At 37.9% G+C, this 23,285-nt stretch overlaps 1 protein-coding gene across 1 annotated transcript in view; it reads right to left on the bottom strand.

Moving 5' to 3' along the window:
• CYLC2 (cylicin 2) overlaps nucleotides 1-18,609 on the bottom strand; it is a 717,154-nt gene extending 698,545 nt beyond the window's left edge. The window contains exon 1 of the mRNA XM_049894954.1: nucleotides 18,426-18,609. The gene's annotated coding sequence lies outside the window, so the exon portion shown is untranslated. The remainder of the gene's footprint in view (nucleotides 1-18,425) is intronic.
• Nucleotides 18,610-23,285: the final 4,676 nt, after the last annotated feature.

Genomic DNA, 23,285 nt, shown 5'->3' with positions numbered 1-23,285 from the left:
TCAGGTGCACCTTAGTCTTCAAGATGACATCTTTGCTTTTCAACACTTTAAAGAGGTCCTTTGCACCAGATTTACCCAATGCAATGCATCATTTGATTTCTTGGCTGCTGCTTCCATGGCTAAATTTATTTTAATAGTATATAACAATGGCACTGGTTTCTGGGTATAACAAGTACGACAAATATTATGTTTGCTGATGTAAATGCTGTACAAATCTGGAGGGCACTGGCCTTAACACCAGTTTCTCTAATTTCAAATGCTTTTTCTTTTATTTATTTATTTATTTTCCATTGGACTGGAAACCCTATGGGGGTAGTTCTACTCTGTACTATAGGGTCACTGTGAGTTGGAATTGACTCAGTGGCAATGGGTTTGGTTTTCTTTTCTTTGGATGCAATATTTTATGTTCTGCCTTTTTAATATTCCAGTTTCACAATGCACTTTGAGTTTGGAGAGAGCCGTAACTTACTTTTTGGTCTGCTCGATTTGAATTATCACTTTTTCTTTGGGGCTGGAAAATCACTTTTCATGACTACTGAGTCCTACAGTTGGATTTACAGGCTTTTGAACTCTTTATTATTACGGTTTATAATCATTAGCTACAATTTTTTTCCAGCTTAAACTTTATGTTAAAGTCAGCACTTAGTATAGGCTGGACACTTTACATATGTTATCTCACTAATGCCCAAATCTTGAAACCCCATTTTACAGATGGGGAAACTAAAAAACAGGAAGATCAATTAATTTGCCAAAGTTACTCCACATTACAAGTAATTGAACCAGGATTGGAAATCCAGTCAGGATGGTTCACTTCTCTACTTTGCTTCCCTCACCACAAGATGATGAATGTCACTACACTAACTGGCTATAACTACATTCAAAAGCAAAGGAATTTCATTTTTGTTAGCTTGTTTAACTTTAGGAGAAAGCGATAATATTCATTAGCTTCTTTGAAATATTGGAAATAACCAGTATAGCCCTTAAAGTAGTTAAAAATTCTAGGAATCCCAGTCTTAGAAGTACAAAATTAGACTTGTCTTCCCTAATATGCTGAGGATAATATCAAAAAATAAAGTTTAAATTTCCTTTTCATGAACATATAAGGGTTTGACATCACTTGGTGCTAGTGGTCATATTAGCATTTCTTTCATTTTATAACATGTACAATTCTTACCTGCTCTCTGCCCTTCTCTGTAATACTTCTTTTATTTCTCCTTATGAAACATGTTTGATTTCATTACAAAAATTTAGTTATTAAAGGAATAAATGTTTCAGGTACTTCCTGTCTAGAAATACAAATTGGTTTACATTCAAAGACTTTAAGAAGACCAGATTCAAAGTCTCCTTTTAAACTACTCTGAAACCTGAAGAATGAAATTGTTGAGCAGAGTTTCTCTTATAAATCTGGTCATCAAAGAAATTCATATGTTGTTTGGGTCCTATGTTATTTCATTTCATAAAGGATTCTGAATGAAGAAGGATAAAAGTGAACATCATTAAAGCAGATGATTCATGCAGAATAGTCTTTAAAGACAGTTATCTATTGATGAAAGATATCAGAATCATTATATACTTGTAAAGTGAAAAAGGAATTAAAAATTTAGTACCTAGGAAAATGTAAGATTGCATAACCTAGAAACCAACCTTAATAGGAAATGGCTGGTTACTTATACTAATTAAATTAGAAGAGTTGAAGGTAGCAAGCATTTGTTTGGTAATTCCAAATGCCAGACACTGGACTAAGTGATAAATATATGGTGCAGTTATTCGACCTTCCTCCCTTCCTCCTTCTTTCACTTTCTCCTTTCCTCCCCCACCCTTTCCTCTCTTCCTTCCTTCCTTCCATTAACTTTATTGCTTAATTATGGAGAAAAAGCAATGATGTTCACCAAATATTCAATTTGCTTCCCTGTATTTCGCAGTCCCCCTTGTAGTTAAGAGGAATCAGATGACTATTTCTAAGCAATTAAATGTGCATTGAAATACCATGAGTTTCTTCTGGGCTAAAAGCAACGAAAAGCCCCTGTGCAACTCTCAATTTCTCAATTACTCTGCTATATTAATTAGGGAGAAGATCTCACGTTTGAGGTGGTAAGTGGATTACCTAAACAACCTGCCTTCCTGAAGTACTGCATGGAAAACAGAGGCACTTGAGAGTTACCCAGACCGACTCCACATGAGTTAAAAAAAAAAAAAAAATTTTTTTTGTTTTAAGCCATTGAGATTTGCGGATTCCAAATTAGCTCAGTCTAATTTTTCCTGTGTTCACTCATTCATTTGAAAAATATGATTGAGCACCTTATACTTATCAGACCCTGTGCTAGGTTCTGAAGATGTAGTGGTTTAAGAAAAAAAAAAAAATTGCTGGAATGTGGAGCTCATAATCTAATGGACAACAAATAGTAAAAAGGTTCTCAAATAATTGCTTAGTATCCAATTAGTTCACCACTGTATAGGTTTGTTACTATATGCTATCTATCATGTAACATAAGCCACGCCCACATAAAAATATACCTTGTGCAATGCAATATTTCCATATCGAGTTGATTAATGGTAGGGTTACACACTCAATTATTATAATTGCTGCCAATAAGTTGGGCACCTGTAAAAAGTTGAATTGGCAAATGCTGTGCGGTAGATATTTTTACAAAAATGACAAAAAAAAGTAGGTGCTGAGGCTGCTTATGTACAAGCAAGCACCTCATGGAATTTGGTTCCTTGGTTTGGAGGCTTAGGGTCAACGTTTCATGGGACATCCCAGTTAACTGGCCTAATAACATCTTTAGTGCTTCTGTTCTACCTCCTTGTTTGATGTGTATTGTCTGTGGTCTTAAAAGCTTACAAGTGGCCATCTAAGGCACAACAATTGGTCTCTATTCACCTGGAACAAAAGAGGAAGAAGGAGAGCCAGGAATAGAAAGAGCATGTGGAATGTGTGGCTAACTGCCACCATGAACAACTGCCTCCTTTGCCATGAGACAAGAACTGGATGGTGCCTGGCTACCATTACTGAACATTTTGATCAAAGATTTTATTAAAAATCCCGATTAAAAGGGGAAAATGCAGAACAGAATTTCAAATTTTCATGGATTCCAGACAACCTGGAGCAATGAAGGTTGAAAGAGCCCCTAAAACTATTGCCCTGAGATAACTTTTAAACCTAAAGCAAAATAGTTCCCTGAAGTCTTAAAACCAAACAATAGTTTAGTTTGTTGTTGTTGTTGCTAGGTGCCATCAAGTCGGTTCCAACTCATAGCTACACTATGCACAACAGAGCAAAACACTGCCCAGTCCTGAGCCATCCTTACAATCATTGTTATGCTTGAGCTCACTGTCGCAGCCACTGTGTCAATCCACCTCGTTGAGGGTCTTCCTCTTTTCCGCTGACCCTGTCCTCTGCCAAGCATGTTGTCCTTCTCTAGGGACTGATCCCTCCTGACAACACGTCCAGAGTATGTAAGACGCAGTCTCGCCATGCTTGCTTCTAAGGAGCATTCTGGTTGTACTTCTTCTAAGACAGATATCTTTGTTCTTTTGGCAGTCAATGGCATATGCAATATTGTTCGCCAACACCACAATTCAAAGGTGTCAATTCTTCGGTCTTCCTTATTCATTGTCCAGGTTTCACATGCATTTGATGAGATTGAAAATACCATGGCTTGGGTCAGACGCACTTTAGTCTTCAAGGTGACATCTTTGCCCTTCAACACTTTAAAGAGGTCCTTTGCAGCAGAGTTACCTATTGCAAAGTGTCTTTTGATTTCTTGAATGCTGCTTTCATGGCTGTTGATTGTGGATCCAAGTAAAATGAAATCCTGGACAACTTCAATCTTTTCTCCATTTATCATGATATTGCTCATTGGTCAGTTGTTAGGATTTTTGTTTTCTTATGTTGAGGTGCAATCCATACTGAAGGCTGTGGTCTTTGATCTTCATTAGTAAGTGCATCAAGTCCTCTTCACTTTAAGCAAGCAAGGTTGTGTCATCTGCATAATGCAGGTTGTTAATGAGTCTTCCTCCAATCCTGATGCCCCGGTCTTCTTCATATAGTCCAGCTTCTCGTAGTATTTGCTCAGCATACAGATTGAATAGGTATGGTGAAAGAATACAACCCTGATGCACACCTTTCCTGACTTTAAACCAGTCAGTATTTCCTTGTTCTGTCCGAGCAACTACCTCTTGATCCATGTAAAGGTTCCTCATGAGCACAATTAAAAGTTCTGGAATTCCCATTCTTCACAATGTTATTCATAATTTGTTATGATCCACACAGTCGAATGCCTTTGTATAGTCAATAAAACCCAGGTAAACATCTTTCTGGTATTCTCTGCTTTCAGCCAGGATCCATCTGACATCAGCAATCATATCCCTGATTTCACGTCCTCTTCTGAAAACGGCCAGAATTTCTGGCAGTTCCCTGTTGATATACTGCTTTCATATCGTTTTGAATGATCTTCAGCAAAATTTTGCTTCCGTGTGATATTAATGATATTGTTCTATAATTTCCACATTCAGTTGGATCACCTTTCTTGGGAATAGGCATAAATATGGATCTCTTCCAATCAGTTGGCCAGGAAGCTGTCTTCCATATTTCTTGGCATAGACGAGTGAGCACCTCCAGCACTGCATCTGTTTGTTGAAACATCTCAATTGATATTCCATCAATTCCTGGAGCCTTATTTTTCACCAATGCCTTCAGAGCAGCTTGGACTTCTTCCTTCAGTACCATCAGCTCCTGATCATATGCCACCTCTTGAAATGGTTGAATATTAACTAATTCTTTTTGGTATAATGACTGTGTATTTCTTCCATCTTCTTTTGATGTTTCTTGCAGCTTTTAATATTTTCCCCATAGAATCCTTCAGTATTGCAACTCAAGGCTTGAATTTTTTTTTTTTTTTTCAGTTCTTTCAGCTCAAGAAATGCCAAGTGTGTTCTTCCCTTTTGGTTTTCCACCTCCAGCTCTTTGCACATGTCATTATAATACTTTACTTTGTCTTCTTGAGAGGCCCTTTGAAATCTTCTGTTCAGTTCTTTCACTTCATCAATTCTTCCTTTTGCCTTAGCTGCTTGATGTTCAAGAGCAAGTTTCAGAGTCTCTTCTGACATCCATCTTGGTCTTTTCTTTCTCTCCTGTTTTTTCAATGACCTCTTGCTTTCTTCATGGATGATGTCCTTGATGTCATTCCACAACTCATCTAGTCTTCAGTCACTAGTGTTCAATGCTTCAAATCTATTCTTCAGATGGTCTCTGAATTCAGGTAGGATACCCTCAAGGTCATATTTTGGCTCTCATGGACTTGCCCTGGTTTTCTTCATTTTCAGCTTGAACTTGCATATGAGCAATTGATGGCCTGTTCCACAGTCGGCCCCTGGCCTTGTTCTGACTGATGATATTGAGTTTTTCCATCGTCTCTTTCCACAGATATAGTCAATTTGATTTCTGTGTGCTTCATCTGGTGAGGTCCATGTGTATAGTTGCCACTTATGTTGGTGAAAGAAGGTATTTGCAATGAAGAAGTCATTGGTCTTGCAAAATTCTATCATTCGATCTCCGGCATTGTTCCTGTCAGCAAGGCCATATTTTCCAACTACTGATCCTTCTTCTTTGCTTCCAACTTTCATATTCCAATCACCAGGAATTATCAATGCATCTTGATTGCATGTTCAATCAATTTCAGACTGCAGCAGCTGATAAAATTCTTCTCTTTCTACATCTTTGGCTCTAGTGCTTGGTGCTTAAATTTGAATAATAGTCGTATTAACTGGTCTTCCTTGTAGGCATATGGACATTATCCTATCACTGACAGTGTTGTACTTCAGGATTGATCTTGAATCATTCTTTCTGACAATGAATGCAACACCATTCCTCTTCAAGTTGTCATTCCCATCATAGTAGACTGTATGATTATCCAATTCAAAATGGCCAATACCAGTCCATTTCAGCTCACTAATGCCAGGATATGGATGTTTATGAGTTCCATTTCATTTTTGACAATTTCCAATTTTCCTAGATTCATACTTCGTACATCCCAGGTTCTGATTATTAATGGATGTTTGCAGCTGTTTCTTCTCATTTTGAGTCATGCCACATCAGCAAATGAAGGTCCCAAAAGCTTTACTCCATCCACATCATTAAAGTCGACTCTACTTTGAGGAGGCAGCTCTTCCCCTGTCATCTTTTGAGTGCCTTCCAACCTGGGGGGCTCATCTTCCAGCACTATTATCAGACAATGTTCCTCTGCTATTCGTAAGGTTTTCACTGGCTAATGCTTTTCAGAAGTAGATTGCAGTGTCCTTCTTCCTAGTCTGTCTTAGTCTGGAAGCTCAGCTGAAACCTGTCCTCCATGGGTGACCCTGCTGGTATCTGAATACCAGTGGCATAACTTCCAGCATTACAGGAACACACAAACCCCCACAGTACGACAAACTGACAGACACGTGGAGGATAGTTTAGTATAACTAGTAAAAACCGTCTGCCTTGAGCTGTATTCTCTTTTAAGAACTATCTATAAGGGATCAAATTGACAATAGCAACTCAAAAGATTATATAGGAACCCTAGGGGGCAGTGAATTTATGTTAAAAGGAGAGGAACTGCTCACAAAAGGAAGGTGAGAATGGTTACACAACCAATGCAATCAATGTCACTAAATTGTACAGGCAGAAAATCTTGAATTGGTGTATGTTTTGTTGTGTATATTCTCAACAAAACAACAAAATAAAATTATATTTAAAAAAAGAAGATACCTTATTCAGACTTCATTCTGCAAAACAGCCTACTTAACTCATATGATTACTCTGACTATAAAAATCTTAACTATAATTGTCAAGTGATATCATTTTTTCAGTAACTATCTGTTCAAATAATTTAAGGATTTTCTTAAGTTTCAAAAGCAATAAATGGTTTTGTTTAAGAAACTAATGTCTTAGTCCTTGTCATTCAGTGAAGTAAAAGTTATATATAGTATAGTTCTGGTTTTAATGCCCACTCCTTTCTTTCTAGAAGCTGGTGAACTTATCCACTTGAATTTATTATTTTCAGATACATGTTGTCTTATTTTAAGTGTCATTTTGTACTTTCTATTTGCAACACATTTTATCATCATACTCATAGCGACCCTATACGGTCGCTATGAGTTGGAATCGACTCAACGGCACTGGGTTTGGTTTTTTGGTTTACCCATTTTATAGTTTCTTTTCTTCTTTTTTGACTTTTATTATATTATTGAAATTTACCCTTGTTCTCATTCCGATTTTTCCTTTTACTCTTTGTACTTTATACATTGCATATTTAATGTGGTTTTTTTAGAATTCTTCTTAACTAGTACTAAAATTTATCAATATCTTTAGTCTCTATGCACATTACACAGACCTTAGAACACTTTAACCCTGATTATCACTAAATAATTAAATACAAATTATCATTCACTCTTTTGGTTTTATGTTTACTTTTTAATAGGTGACTATGACATAATTGGAGCCCTGGTGGCACAGTGATTAAGCACTCAGCTGCTAACCAAAAGGTCAGCACTTTAAGCCTGTCAGCTACTCCATGGGAGAAAGATGTGGCAGTCTACTTCCATAAAGATTTACAGCCTTGACAGTTCTACTCTCTCTTATAGGGTCGCTACGAGTCAGAATTGACTCAGCAGCAATGGGTGGCTGACATAATTATTATTTTTAAATATTTGCTTAAAATATACCCATGTATTTTTTTTTTCCCTCAGAGTTCCCTTTTAGAATAATTTTCCTTTACTATTTAGAAGTCCATTTAGTGTGGTTCTGTTAGTAGTATACTCTTACACTCTTGGTCTGAAATATCTCCATTTTGCTCTCATTCTTGAAAGGCATTTTCACTGAGCATACAATGCTATGCTAACAATTATTTTCTCTCAAAACTTTGATACTACTATTCTGTTTTCTGGATTTCATTGTTTGCTTTTGAAAAAAATATTAGTAAAAGTGTTGTTCCTCTGTAAAACCTGTTGCCGTTGAGTCGATTCCAAACCATTGTGACCCTATAAGACAGAGCAGAACTGCCCCATGTGGTTTCCAGGGAGCAGCTGGCAGATTCAAACTGCTGACCTTTTGGTTAGCAGCCTGAGCTCTTAACCACTGTGCCACCAGGGCTCCAATATGTATTTTATATGGTAGTATTTATAACCTCTTTATTTTTGGTGTTCTGCAGTAACTGTAAGTAGATTTCTTCTTCTTTTTTTTTCTTTTTTTTAATTTTAACCCATTTTGGGATTCATGGGAAATCCTCAGTGTGAGGAAGCATGTCTTTGATAAGTTCTGTGAAATTTTCAGCCAACACTCCTTCAAATATTGTCTCTCTTCATTTCATTAGTTATCTCCTTATGGTATTTCAGTAAGACTATCTTTATTTTCTCTTAATAAAAATAATTACACATCTGCTTGCCTTTCTGTGCCAAAGTTTAGGTGATTTATTAACATCTATCTCATTTTTTTTATCTCATAGATTATTATAATTTTTCTCTTCAGCTATGAAATCTGCTGTTTATGCTATCCATTGAATTTCTTTTCTTATTATTGAATCCTAGAACTTGTATGTGGTCTTTTGCCCCATCTCTCTGGTTAAATTATATAGTCTCTTGTTCCTTGGTCATATTTTAGAAGGCTTTAAGCAATTTTCACACATATTAAATACACTTCATATTCTGTATCTGAAATTTTCAATACATGAAGACCTGAGTTTGATTCTGTTGTTTATTGTTTCTACCATTTCTAACTCACTTAATTTATTAAGTGAATATTGTATATTTTAATTTCTTTCTTTGTACTAATGGCTTTTGTTTCTATTGTTCTATCGACTGCTTTTTATTTAGATTGTGAATCATATTTTCCTGATTCTTCACATGTGTAATAATTTTTTATTTTATTGCATTGCGATTGACATGTTGTACATATTTAAGATTATTTTCTAAAGGGTACTTCATTTTTCTTCGATAGGAAGTTAAATTACTAGCAGATCATTCTGATCACGGCAAGTTTGATTGTATGCTTTTTTAGGGTGGGTCTAGTTCAATTTTGTCCTAGGATGTAGTCACTGGGGTTTGGTCCCTACTCCTGAAATATTTTCTTTCTAGTTTTGCACCTGAATGTTGAAAGTATTCACTGAGGTAATTCCGCTTTGGCTGAGCCAGTAATACAATGGCTCACAACACTGAGAAACTTCGGGAATCTCTATTTAGCTCTCAGCCTCACAGCATTTGTTCTTTCCTCGTGGATTTTCTCTGCACATGTGCAATCAAGCAGTATGCCAAGGAACAAGAGTAACATCCATGAAGACTGATTCTCCTCCACATCCACACAGCTCCATTCTCTCCAGTCCCTTCCACCAAAATTCCAGCCACTTTGGCAATCTCAAACTCCAGATCTCTGTCTCCTCATTCTATCAAGATTGCAGCTCACATTGAGCTCTAACTTTTTCTACTGCTGGAAAAATGTTCCTTGTCAGAAAGTTGGGAAAAATGGGTGGGCTCACTTCCTATGTTCCCTGTCCCTTAAGGATCAAAGTTCTGTATTGGCTGTTATATAAAATCTGGAACAGTGGTCTCATTTCTATTTTAAGTCCAAGTTTATAATTGTTGAGGGTGGGAAGGTACATGTGATAGCAATTACTTCATAATGGTCAGAAATGCAAGTTAAACTTAGCTAATGATGTTTGCATGTTTGGAAACTTTTTGTAGGAATCCTTTGATACTTATACTTAACGTGTACACTCCAGAAAATTTTTATATTTGCTTTGATCAAGTATCTGGAGTACAACTAATATGCTGTTGTTGTTATTAGGTGCAGTCGAGTTGGTTCTGACCCATAGCGACCCTATGCACAACAGAACGAAACACTGCCCGGTCCTGAGCCATCCTTACAATCATTGTTATGCTTGAGTTCATTGTTGCAGCCACTGTGTCAATCCATCTCGTTGAGGGTCTTCCTCTTTTCCGCTGACCCTCTACTTTGCCAAGCATGATGTCCCTCTCCAGGGACTGATTCCTCCTGACAACATGTCCAAAGTATGTAAGACAAAGTCTCGCCATCCTTGCTTCTAAGGAGCATTCTAGTTGTACTTCTTCTAAGACAAATTTGTTCGTTCTTTTGGTAGTCCGTGGTATATTCAATATTCTTGCCAACACCACAATTCAAAGATGCCAGTTCTTCTTCAGTCTTCCTTATTCACTGTCCAGCTTTCACTTGCATATGATGAGATTGAAAATACCATGGCTTGGGTCAGGCGCACCTCAGCCTTCAAGGTGACATCTTTGCTCTTCAACACTTTAAAGAGGTCCTTTGCAGCAGGTTTACCCAATGCGGTGCATTTTTTTGATTTCTTGACTGCTGCTTCCATGGCTGTTGATTGTGGATCCAAGTAAAATGAAATCCTGGACAACTTCAATCTTTTCTCCATTTATCATTGGTCAGTTGTTAAGATTTTTGTTTTCTTATGTTGAGGTGCAATCCATACTGAAGGCTGTGGTCTTTGATCTTCATTAGTAAGTGCATCAAGTCCTCTTCACTTTAAGCAAGCAAGGTTGTGTCATCTGCATAATGCAGGTTGTTAATGAGTCTTCCTCCAATCCTGATGCCCCGGTCTTCTTCATATAGTCCAGCTTCTCGTAGTACTTGCTCAGCATACAGATTGAATAGGTATGGTGAAAGAATACAACCCTGATGCACACCTTTCCTGACTTTAAACCAATCAGTATTTCCTTGTTCTGCCCGAGCAACTACCTCTTGATCCATGTAAAGGTTCCTCATGAGCACAATTAAAAGTTCTGGAATTCCCATTCTTCACAATGTTATCCATAGTTTGTTATGATCCACACAGTCGAATGCATTTGCATAGTTAATAAAACCCAGGTAAACATCCTTCTGGTATTCTCTGCTTTCAGCCAGGATCCATCTGACATCAGCAATCATATCCCTGATTTCACGTCCTCTTCTGAAACCGCCCTGAACTTCTGGCAGTTCCCTGTTGATATACTGCTTTCATATCGTTTTGAATGATCTTCAGCAAAATTTTGCTTCCGTGTGATAGTGATGATATTGTTCTATAATTTCCACATGCAGTTGGGTCACCTTTCTTGGGAATAGGCATAAATATGGATCTCTTTCAGTCAGTTGGCCAGGAAGCTGTCTTCCATATTTCTTGGCATAGATGAATGAGCACCTCCAGCACTGCATCTGTTTGTTGAAACATCTCAATTGATATTCCATCAATTCCTGGAGCCTTATTTTTTGCCAGTGCCTTCAGAGCAGCTTGGATGTCTTCCTTCAGTACCGTCGGTTCCTGATTATACGCTACCTCTTGAAATGATTGAACATCAACTAATTCTTTTCAGTATAATGACTTTGTGTATTCCTTCCATCTTCTTTTGATGCTTCCTGTGTCATTTAATATTTTCCCCATAGAATGCTTCACTATTGCAACTTGAGGCTTGATTTTTTTCTTCAGTTCTTTCAGCTTGAGAAAAGCCAAGCATGTTCTTCCCTTTTGGTTTTCCATCTCCAGTTCTTTGTACATGTCATTATAATACCTTACTTTGTGTTCTTGAGCTGCCCTTTGAAATCTCCTGTTCAGCAACACGCTTTACAACTAATACAGACCACTTTAAATTTATTTTGGTGTCACACAGGTAATATAAATTCTGGGCAAAAGAAAATTATGCATGTGCCAGATTTTCATAAAGAATTTTCATAGGAGACTCCCACTTCTATGCAAGGCTGAGACGAGAAAGTTCCCATAGTGTGACACTCTGTACACTCCATAAAAGATGATGTTTTTCCTAGTTCAGCCTTGCACTGAATTTGTTATCTTTCAGACTTTCAGCTTTATGTAGGCATTTTTTCTGACTTTCTAGGCATTGTAAACGCTACCTCTTACCCAGTATACCCAGTGCCGTAGAGTCGATTCCAACTCATAGCGACCCTATAGAACAGAGTAGAGCTGCCCCACAGAGTTTCCAAGGGAGCACCTGGAGGCTTTGAACTGTCGACCCTTTGGTTAGCAGCCGTAGCACTTAACCACTATGCCACCAGGGTTTCCACCTACCTTTTACAAGGCCCATGAAAAAACAAAGGCTTTAGGCTTTTGAAAGATACTCTTAGGACAGATGTTGAAATAAGCAATTAATAAATTTTTCATACTTGCATGTTTTTGTTATTTTCACCTCTAGGGACGTGGAATCAGGGATATCATTGCTGATGTCAGATGGATCCTGGCTGAAAGCTATGAATTTTTAAAAAATATTTTTTAAAATACTGTATCAAGTATTATTTAGTGTTTCTATTTTATCTAGGCTTCTTTCATGTTGCCAGAAATAAAAAAAATTTGAATATGATATAGTTAAGGGAAATGTATCCCTCCCATTCTGATTTTTTTCATTCTCCCTTTATTCTTGTCACATTGTTGACACATTCTAGTCTGTGCTGAAATGGTAATTCAATTTGCAAAGAACATTCTCTCCATGTACAATTATTCTAAGTACAGATTATTACTGAGGAACTCACAAATGTCATTTCTCATACTTTTAGTTAGCTCTGCCACTTAATTATTAGCAGGAACTTAATCACTTTTTATTCTTACTTTTAATATAAGGACCAAAGAGGTGATAGGTTTTAGAAAGGAACTGAACACAGGGAATCCTCAGTTTTCCAGTAGTGTTGAGTTGAGCTAGGAGGGCAAGTATCCCAAGGGAAATTAATGAAAGTCAGAATAAAGAAGATCCAAACAGAAGTTGGGACAGAGTCACAGTCAAAAGATTAATTGCGCATAAAAATGAAGAGTAAAGCAGGGATACAATTAGGATGAGAGTAGAGTAGCTAAGAATATTGAGAACTCAGTGAGGAGTCAGTTATAAGCTACAAAGTGGGTAAGGCTGACTGGTCCAAAAGCCGAAGCTGTGGAAGTTAGGTATGCAACAAGATATTCCTTTCATCTGGGATAGACCCAAACATCTTCATTAGTCAGGTGGGAATGGGGGTGGGGGGGTGAGAGGTACAGTCCTTAAAGGAGACACATGAAACTTAATTCATTAACCCTGAAAGATATTTTCTACTAGGCAACAGTGTCTTTATGTTTTCGCAGTACAAAAACTTTCCATCTGACTAGTTACTTTTTTTTTTTTTTTTTAATCTGCCTGAGTCATTTCGGTGAGGTGAGCTTTGTACACCGTTAAAACTTTTGTTAAGTTGTAAAGCTGAGTCCAGACTATAAATTTAAGAACGCAAATGTTCTCTACTTGAAAACAATCATAGATGCTACTACACAGCCTGTGTTTCATCATGAAACATCTCTTTCTACAGCAACTGGGACTTTGCTGTTTAACTATTTCATTACGTCTGGATTCCAAAAATAAGCTTTTTATATTAAATTGGTTTAGAGATTCTTGCATCCGGTTTTTTAGCAATCAAAATAATGCATGCCTTTGTTCTTTTTTCAGGGCTTAACTTTTCATTTTCACAAAGAACATCTCCATTGTGTTGCAAATTGGTTGCCAAAAGCTCCTTCCTGAGATACAAAACAGAGAGATTATGTAACTCAGAGGTCCCCTCCAGCTCTTAAATTCTGTGACAGGGTGTACAGTCTGTGGTAGTTAGTTACAATGCAACTTTGCAAATAAACGTTAAATACAAGCTAGCCTATATTTTCTTTAAGTCCTGTCTTTCGTAGTAAGTAAATTATTTGTGTTATTCAAGGCTGGGCAGCTCTTTTCTTGTAAAAGTTTATAAAAACTCAAGATCCATGTACCTGTGTGATTATAAGATAGAAGGAAAAAGGAAGGCTGCTCCGTCTTGAAAGGTCATAGCAATGAATGAAGGCAACTATGCAATGGCATCCAGCTGGAGAAGGAGCCCAGGAGTTAAAATCAGGTTGGCAGAAGTATGAGAAAATTGTTACGAAAGCTGGTGTCCTACTTCACGTTCCCAGAAAAACAGATTCTGATATGAAAATTTTCATGGAGGCAGGTTACCTAGGAGAGCTTGTGGAAATGGCACCTATTAGGGAGTGAACAGAATAGGAATGGGTAGAGAGAGAAATTAAACTGCAGTGCAGTTGGAACAGAGGCTCTAGAAGGTTGCCAGATTTAGCAAATAAATATACAGGATGCCCACTTAAACCTGAATTTTAGGTAAACAATGAATATTTTTTGTCTATGTATGTTCCAAACATTCATGGAACCCAGTTCCATAAAGGCCTACTATCAACCCTTGCTTGTCTATAGAAGTCAGGTGCTCTGAGATTCTCAGTGATGCAGGTGGGGAGTCAGGCATGAATGCTTAATAGGTAAATTTCTCACAAGTAGGGGATTGAGTGCCTCAGTCCAAAGGGTGTATCTGCATGGCACACCAAAGCATCCATTTAAGCCAGAGTTAGTCCACAACATATAAAGAAATAGTTGGAAGAAAAATTGTGAACACAGGTCTTTAGCCAGTGGATGAGGAAATAGGAAATAAGGAATTCATCAGAGACAAGGACTTTAAGAAAACTAAAAAACAAAGAAACAAAAAAAAACAAAACAACTCTGGTTAAAGGCAGAACAAACAGAAATGATGAATGGGAATGGTATCAAAAGTCAAACTGCAAGTCTGCAACACAAATTTATACAGGAGACTCTGTCTCTGTTGATTAGATCTTTCTCTACCCAAAATGTGGATAAATAGAATTCATAATTGAAAAAGCTCAAAAGAGTAAGCAGAGAAAAATCTCCCTTCAACCCCAGGCTCCCAGCCATTCTGTTCACACCAGTGATTGTTCATTTATATCCCTCTTGCCCCACTAACCTGTGATATTCTCTAAATAAAGGAGTTCTTACTTATTTTGTAGCTCCCATGGTCAGTTTAATTGCCCAATAAATGCTGAATGAAAAATTCAGTAGCCTGGTAACCAGACTTATCAAGTAATTTTCAAACACTGACATTTCATGTGTTTAAAAAACTCTTTACAGGAAAAGAAAAAAAAAAAAAACTTGACATTTTGTATGATGAAGCTATCCTACTAAAATATATTTGTATATTTTTCAAATATTCAAGAAGTGAGTCCATGGAATCTCTCATATGAGTTCAGTCTTGGAAGAATTCATAAACACTGTGTTATGGATTGAAGTGTGTCCCCCAAATATATGTGTGTCAATCTGGCTAGGCCATAATTCCCAGTATTGTGTGATTGTCCACCATTTTGTCATCAGATGTGATTTTCCTATGTGTTGTAAATCCTACCTCTATGATAATGAGATGGGATTAGTGGCAGTTATGTTAATGAGTCAGGACTCCATCTACAAAATTATATTGTATTTTAATCAATTTCTTTTGAGATATAAAAGAAAGAAGTGAGCAGAGAGACAAGGGGACCTCATACCACCAAGAAAGAAGTGCTGGGAGCAGAGTGAGTCCTTTGGACCTCAGGCTCCTCTGTGGAGAAGCTCTCAGACCAAGGAAAGATGGATGACAAGGACCTTCCTCCAGAGCTGACAGAGAGAGAAAGACTTCCCCTGGAGCTGGTACCCTGAATTCGGACTTCTAGCCTACTAGACTGTGAGAGAACAAACTTCTCTTTGTCAAAGCCATCCACTAGTGGTATTTCTGTTATACCAGCACTAGGTAACTAAACCCTAAGACACACTGATACCTGATAATGCAGAAAACTACTCTACAATGTTCACAATAAAAGGTCCAAATACGATTTGCACACATGCAATGAGAGGGAGGAGCCCTGGTGGTGCAGTGGTTAAGAGCTCGGCTGCTAACCAAAAGGATGGCAGTTCAAATCTACCAGCCGCTCCTTGGAAATCCAATGGGGCAGTTCTATTCTTCTATTGGTCGCTGAGTTGGAATTGACTCGACAGCAATGGGTTTGGTAATAAGGGGGAACAACACATCAGAAGACATTTTTTCCGTTTTGATAAGCTCTATCTGATCTAAACAAAGAAAGGAGTCATGGTTCTGTGTGATGAAATAGAGTCACTACACTGAATGGCAATTATATACAGATATAAAATAATGAAATGAGTGATCAATAGCCATTCAAACTGGTTTGAAATTGTTTTAATTAAAATAATTATAATTTCTTAAGGAACATAGCCAAATACTCAGTATTCGATGCACCCAGAATATTGACTTCCAGAAGAAAAAAAAAAATTGAGGTATAAATTCTTCCACCTTGTTCTTCATTAATCTTGATTTTTTTTTTTTCTGTTAACAAAGCCACAATATGTTCATATTGGCCTTTATTCTCTTGATTACAATGAATATGCTAGATACGATACCTTCTTTTCAAATCTTCTTAAATCTGGAAAAACACAAATGCACCCTGGTTTCTGTAGCTTCATATTCATTTCGTGATTATATTCAATTTGCTCTTAAATAAAACATTAATATTACTACAAACTCTAATTGTTGTTGTTAGGTGCCGTCAAGTCCCTTTCAACTCATAGCGACCCTATGTGCAACAGAAGGAAACGCTACCCATCCTGCCCCATCCTTACAACCACCCTCTACTTTACCAAGGATGATGTCTTTCTCCAACGACTAGTCCCTCCTGCTAACATGACTTAAGAAATGAGATGAAGCCTCCCCACTCTTGTTTCCAGGGAGCATTCTGGTCATACTGGTTTAGATGTTAAAAAACTTATCAGGTGACTTGGCAATAACTGTTCATGAAATCATTATTTCAGTCTCTCATGATAATGTTGCCTAACAAATAACCCCAAAACTCTGGCGTGAAATACTAAGCGTTTGTTTCTTGCTCACTCATCTGTGGGTCATAATCTGCCTGGATCTGGTTTTGAATCCAGTCTGTGGGAAGGCTTAAGATCCTTTATTCTTCTGGAACCAAAAAGTGATCCAGAACATGTTCTTTTCATGGCAATGGCAGAAACAAAAGAGACAAATGAAACCATATAAGTATGTTCCCAAACTGCTCCTATCAAGTCTGCTAACACCCCATTGGCCAACTTAATGCAAATGGCCAAAGCCAAATGGATATGGATATATAATCTTAAAGCAGAAGAGTGAAAAATTAGAGCCAGTAATAAGGTCTTATTAATTCATCTCTCTTGGTCACAATTATTCACATCCCTTCTACATGCGAAATATATTATCCACCATCCTGTTGTTACTGTTAGTTGCTGTGGAGTCAATTCCAGCTCAGGGCGACCCCCCAAAGTCTCGCTCAATCCCATTATCAAAGTCCAAGAATGTGTGATCTACATCAGGTCTGAATGTAGATCCTCTTTATTAAGAGATCAAGAAACTAAAAATACTTAGTACACTTAAACGCAATAAAAAAAATACAATGATGTAACAGAGACAACACAACAAACCTCCTATTCAAAAAAGGGAAAAAACACAAAGAAATCCCTGCTTCATAGCAACTCTGAAATCCATCTGGGCATAGGTTGCCAGGTCCACCTACCCTGCAACAGGGATGCTTCTGCCTGGGAACTTGGATGTTCCTTCTCAGCACATTGTTCGCCAAGGATCATGGCTCATTACCTTTATGCCCCTCCTTTTCTATCACCATCCAGTAGAATCACATCCCTGAAGCACTCTGAACTCACTGCCTCAAGTTGATTACAACTAATAGCAATCCTATAGAACATAGTAGAACTTACCCCATGGGGTTTCCAAGGCTGTAAATCTTTACAGAGGCAGACTGCCACATCTCTCTTCCATGGAGCGGCTGGTGGGTTTGAACTGCCAACATTTTGGTTAGCAACCAAACACTTTAACCACTGCACCACCAAAAAAATGTTTCTTTTCTTCCTGCTCCCTGACTAAAAGGCTCTGGTAAGCTAGTTGCCCTGGAGAAGCCAACTTAATCCTTTTGGAAGTCTTAACAGAGGGTAACAACCTTCATTGTACTGTATCCTGGGGCCGTGTCTTACTGGCAGTACCCTAGGTTTAGTCTTTTCCTAAGGCTATATTGCAGTGACCACTTAATTGATGAGTTTTTTTTTTTTTTTTCAACCTTGCAAGTCCAGAATTTTGGCAGTTTCTACAATCCCTCTCATTTCTGCTTGTACCTCAGCCAGTTTATTCCTGAACTCATATCTCTCTTGCAGTACTAGGCGACATCTTCAGTATTTCCCTTGAAATTTCTTCACCCAAAGAGTTTATTATATACATTTTTCTACCTTCCAGGATACAGCAATTTTACTAAATGCCTTTTTCTATTTTTTTCAGCTTCCTATAACAATTCATCACCAGTTTTCCATCTCTTATAACAGTTTCTCACTGCTCACCAGCTGGTCTTCAAACTATTGCCACATATTTTAGAATTTTCTTGTGGCAACATTCCAATTCCAGGTACTAATTTCCATTTTAGTCAGCTATTGCCATAATAATCTACATTTTTTAAAAAGGCAATGTCATAAAAAAAATTATTTATTCTCATACTCACAGTTCTGTGGATCACCTGGGGCAGCCCTGCTTCCAGCTATGGGTCTACAGATTTCTCTGGGGTGGCTCTGATTTAGGCTGCAGGTCTATGCGTTGTCTAGGGCCAGTCTGTTCCACATCACAATCTGGAGCTCAAGCTTGAGGGATAGCAGCTACCTGGGACATGTGATTCTCATAGCAGAAGTCAGAAGGGCAAGTAGAAAGAGTTGCTGTCTCTTACTACCCACATTTCACTGCCCAGAGAAAGTCACAGGGCCAAGTGCAACATCAATGGAGTGTGGAAGTATATACCCATACCTCTCATGAAGGTGGAAAGGAGGAAGTAATTATTTGCTGAAGGAATACCTAACAGCTCGTTCATTCAAGAGACAGTACTAACGAAGAATATAAAAAAAAGGCGACTTACTTTGTATTAAATGCCACAAACAATACGATTATGAATGGGCCCCTTCCTCTTATACAATGCCTGTAACAATAGGTATCATAATATAATACACAAATATATTGTAATACATATTATAGCAATGTCTTATTAACTTCAGTTATACAGTTATTTTCTTGTTCTTGAATAGAATGAATCGAGAAAAAAAATTCCAAGTCTATGGCTATGTTTCTTATATTCCAAGGAAACCTAGCAAATGAAAAGAGAATCAAGGAGACTCAAGGATATCTACAGAAAGGAAGATGTATGCACAGACATCCAACCCAAAAACCAAACCCACTGCCGTCGAGTCGATTCCAAATCCTAGCGACCCTATAGGACAGAGTAGAACTGCCCGATAGAGTTTCCAAGGGGCGCCTGGCAGATTTGAACTGCAGACCTCTAGGTTAACACAGTCGTGGCACTTAACCACTATACCACCTGGGTTTCCTGCATAGACATACTCACCATGATAAACAGACTTTTAGAAACAGCATCCATTAGATAAGAAATATCTAAACAAAAGATTCTAGAATATTCTTTTCCTTCCCCCCGCATTCACTATTTCTGCTTAACATGTTCCACTGTCTTTTAATGAGGCGTACTAATATATCAAAACATTACAAGATTCCTCTCGTATCCCTCCCTCATTCTGTATTCACATCCTTTCTCTATTAATCTGCAAATCTCTATTAGACAAAATGTCAAGTGTTTTTTACCCAGCATTGCCAAGAAAAACAAGACCAAGAAAAGAGAAACTGCTTATTTGCCTGAGAGCATAAAGATTCTCTTTATTTATTTATTTTGTGGAAAGGTCATTTGAGTTAGTCCATGTGTCAAATTCATATTTTTACAAAATCTGCCAATTGAGATGAAAATATTTGAGATGGGAACATCTCAGTTTGTACCAATGCTTCTCTGATAACAAGATGTGGCTAAACAATAAAAATAAAAATAAAAAACCATAGCGTGATCATTTCTCTAGATTTCAGCTGGGCATATCTCATTACTTAGGGCAGTTTAGGACAGGCAGGGAGGGCCTGGAAGCTGGTCCTGGCAGGATCTACTATAAAAAGACAAGTACTTGAAACACTGACACTTTTGCAGATTCTGACCAAGGTGTTGTTTTAAAAAGCTACTGATTCAGTAAGTAGTTAGGACAAAAGGGCACTAGGGAACAAAGATTCCCAGTCACAGCTTAGAAAAATTTCAATAGGAATCTACAGTGAATTGCCAGGACAGAAAAACGCATAAGCAAGGAATAGTTAGAAGGGCAGGAAAACAACTTGTAAGAGAAGCTCTTCTAAGAGTAGCAAGTTTCCAAGATTCAGTTGACTTTTACACACAGGTCTTCAGTCATTTTTAAGTGACCTGGCAGTAATAAGTCAGTAATAAGGGGAACCTTATTATAGTCAACACCAACGGAAGCAGCAGTCAAGAAATCAAAAGACGCATTATATTTGGCAAATCTGCTGCAAAAGACCTCTTTTAAGCATTAAGAAGCAAAGCTGTCACATGGAGGACTAAGGTGTCCTGGACCCAAGCCATGGTATTTTCAATCACCTCATAATTCATGTTAAAGCTGGACAATGAATAAGGAAGACCCAATAAGAATTGATGACTTTGAATTGCGCCGTTGGCAAAGAATATTCGATATACCATGGACTGCCAAAGGAAGGAACAAATCTGTCTTGGAAGAAGTACAACCAGAATGCTCCTTAGAAGCAAGGATGGCGAAACAACATCTCACATACTTTGGACATGTTCTCAGGAAGGATTAGTCCCTGGAGAAGGACATCATGCTTGGTAAAGTAGGGGGTCAGAAAAGGAGAGGAAGACCCTCAATGAGATGGATTGCCACAGTGGCTACAACAATGGGTTCAAGCATGGCAACAATGGTGAGGATGGCGCAGGACCGGGCTGTGTTTCTTTCTGTTGTGCATAGGGTTGCTATGAGTGGGAACCAACTCGATGGCACCTAACAACAACCACAACAAGCTGTGGTTTGGGAGGTGGGGATGGGAGGTGGGGATGGGAGGTGGGGATGGGAGGTTGGAAGGGGATATTACAGTTCCAGTCTCAGAAGGGCTTTAAAAAAAAAAAAAAACCCATTGCCATCAAGTGGATTCCGACTCATAGCGACCCTATAGGACTGAGTAGAACTGCCCCATAGGGTTTCCAAGGAGCGCCTGGTGGATTTGAACTGCTGACCCTTTGGTTAGCTGCCTAGCACTTAACCACTACACCACCAGGCTTTACCATCTGGTAAACAAGGAAACAAATACAGCTTGATTATCCATTGTAAGAACTCGGTCCTTTCAAATTTAAATTCTAAAGTCCTTTTTACTTTTCACTTAGATTTTTCTACAGTCTCCCTCTGCTGTTCTCCAGTATTTTTTTCTTTTTTAAACAAACTTTTTAGTTTAGAATTGAGTCAGTGGCAACTGGTTTGTTTGTTTTTAATTCCTTCCCTTCTCCTGCCAGAGCCAGGCTGAAGGTATCTGTCTGAAATCCTCACTGTGAGAACCCGGAACTGGTGAGGGTCCTGAGGAGGAAAAGCAGTGTGGGGAATCCCTTAAAAAAATACTGCAGCCCCAGGAGTTTTCTCACTCTCAAGAAGTCCACTCTCAGCCTCCAATAATTCATCAATTTTACCACTTAAGTGTTCTTACCTGTTTATGGCTCCAGTAGCTTCTGCTCCAGGTAAGCAGATCTCAGCTGTGGTTCTCTGTATTTGTTTGTCTCTTAAGATCTTAGGGTGGTGTTCTCTCCTGTGACCTCAGTTTTCTGATGGGCTCAGGAAATGTCATTTTTCTTGTAAGGACAGAGTGACAACTTCCAAGTTTTTCGCATGTCAGAGCTGACCTAATAATTTCTACAAACAATTTAAATATACATAAATGTTCTACTCAATAAAACAATCCCTAAAAGGTACATTAAAACAAATTCTAGAGGTTTGGTTCCTAATACACTAGACTATCTTTAGAAGACAATAATGACTGCTTTACCTCAATCCCCAACTTCATTTTCGTATAAATTTCATATCATTACACAAGATTGGATAGTGTTGTTATTTAATTTAAATGTTGATTGAATTGTGGTGAATTAAACTGTGACTAAATGTTTACTCATTGCTTTACTTCTGAATGTTTCTAAGTGATTCAGCATCAAAAAAGAGAGATTATAGTCTTTCATTCTCTGGTCCTGCAAAGGCTCTTGTGCCAATTTTTTTCAATAAACTTAATACTAATACTTTTCTTTCCACATGGCAGATTATCTAATCAGGGGGAAAGAATAAACAGTCTAACGCTTAGGAATAGAAAGCAGCATAACATTAGGAATAGGAGCAGTAAATTTGAAAAATCAGGTCTCAGTTTGTTGGTTCCAGTACTTTTGTTGGCATTAGGAATCTTAAGGAACTGTGAGCCTCATTAACTAGGGCTGCCTTAAGAGCACTTCAGAATTGTGCTTCATTGTTGTTCAAGCAACACAGAGATCAAAGAGGAAGTAGCCACCTTTATTGTAAAAAAAAAAAAAAAAAAAAAAGGATGTCCTAAATTAAAATTGTTCAAACTTCCTATCTTTGCCTGTTCAGTTTCTCCAATTAGCATGAATATTCCTTTCTCCAGGGAAACATTTCAGTGACAGTGACTAAATGCATTTTTTCACATTCTGCGTTTTTAAAATTTTGCTTAGCCTGATAACACACGACTGAATCTATCTTAGTGATAAAATCGCCCTGTGTACACTAAATCTCTAAAGCTTTCCTGTGCTTTGGTGCCCCATTTCCTTCTCCTCCTATTGTGCAGTTTGATCACCCCCAGATTCCGACGTAGGAAAGACAACAAAGAAGATGCTACAGGCTTTATTAAGAAATGGAACTTCTGCCTTGGACCTCTGTTTCCTTTTCTATTTTAGATAACCAAGTTTTTGAATTCCTCTACACAGACAAAGAAGTCTTGAAAACTCCACAAAATCTGTAGAGCATTGTTCTTTCCTCCTAGGCTTTTTAATTTTTACAGTAAGAAAATATTAATACTTTATTAGGAATTAGCTCCCTCCGTGGCAATGATTCCAGGCGAAATGTTAATCAAAATGTCCCAACTTCTCTTAGCCATAATGTGAGTCTGTGACCAGACTACTTCAAACAGCTCCGCGTTTGGAATGTGCAGCTTACACATAGTGGGGCAAGGAAGGTAGTAGACAGAATTCAAAGATGACCTCCAAGATTTCTTCCCAATGGTGCACATACGTCTTCTCCCAGTTACTCACTTAAATACTACTCTAGGTGCTGATATGAAGGGATTTTACAGATGTAATTAAAGCCCCAAGTCAGCTGATTTAAGAAAGTGAGATTAACCTTCTTGGACCTGACCTAATCAGGTATACCCTTAAAAAGGGACTGGGCTTTTCCTGAAAAGGCATATTCAAAGTATGAGG

Source organism: Elephas maximus, chromosome 9 (assembly GCF_024166365.1).
Source record: "Elephas maximus indicus isolate mEleMax1 chromosome 9, mEleMax1 primary haplotype, whole genome shotgun sequence".
Taxonomy (NCBI): domain Eukaryota; kingdom Metazoa; phylum Chordata; class Mammalia; order Proboscidea; family Elephantidae; genus Elephas; species Elephas maximus.
The sequence above is the reverse complement of the archived record's forward strand: the minus strand, read 5'-3'. Positions and strand labels throughout refer to the sequence as shown.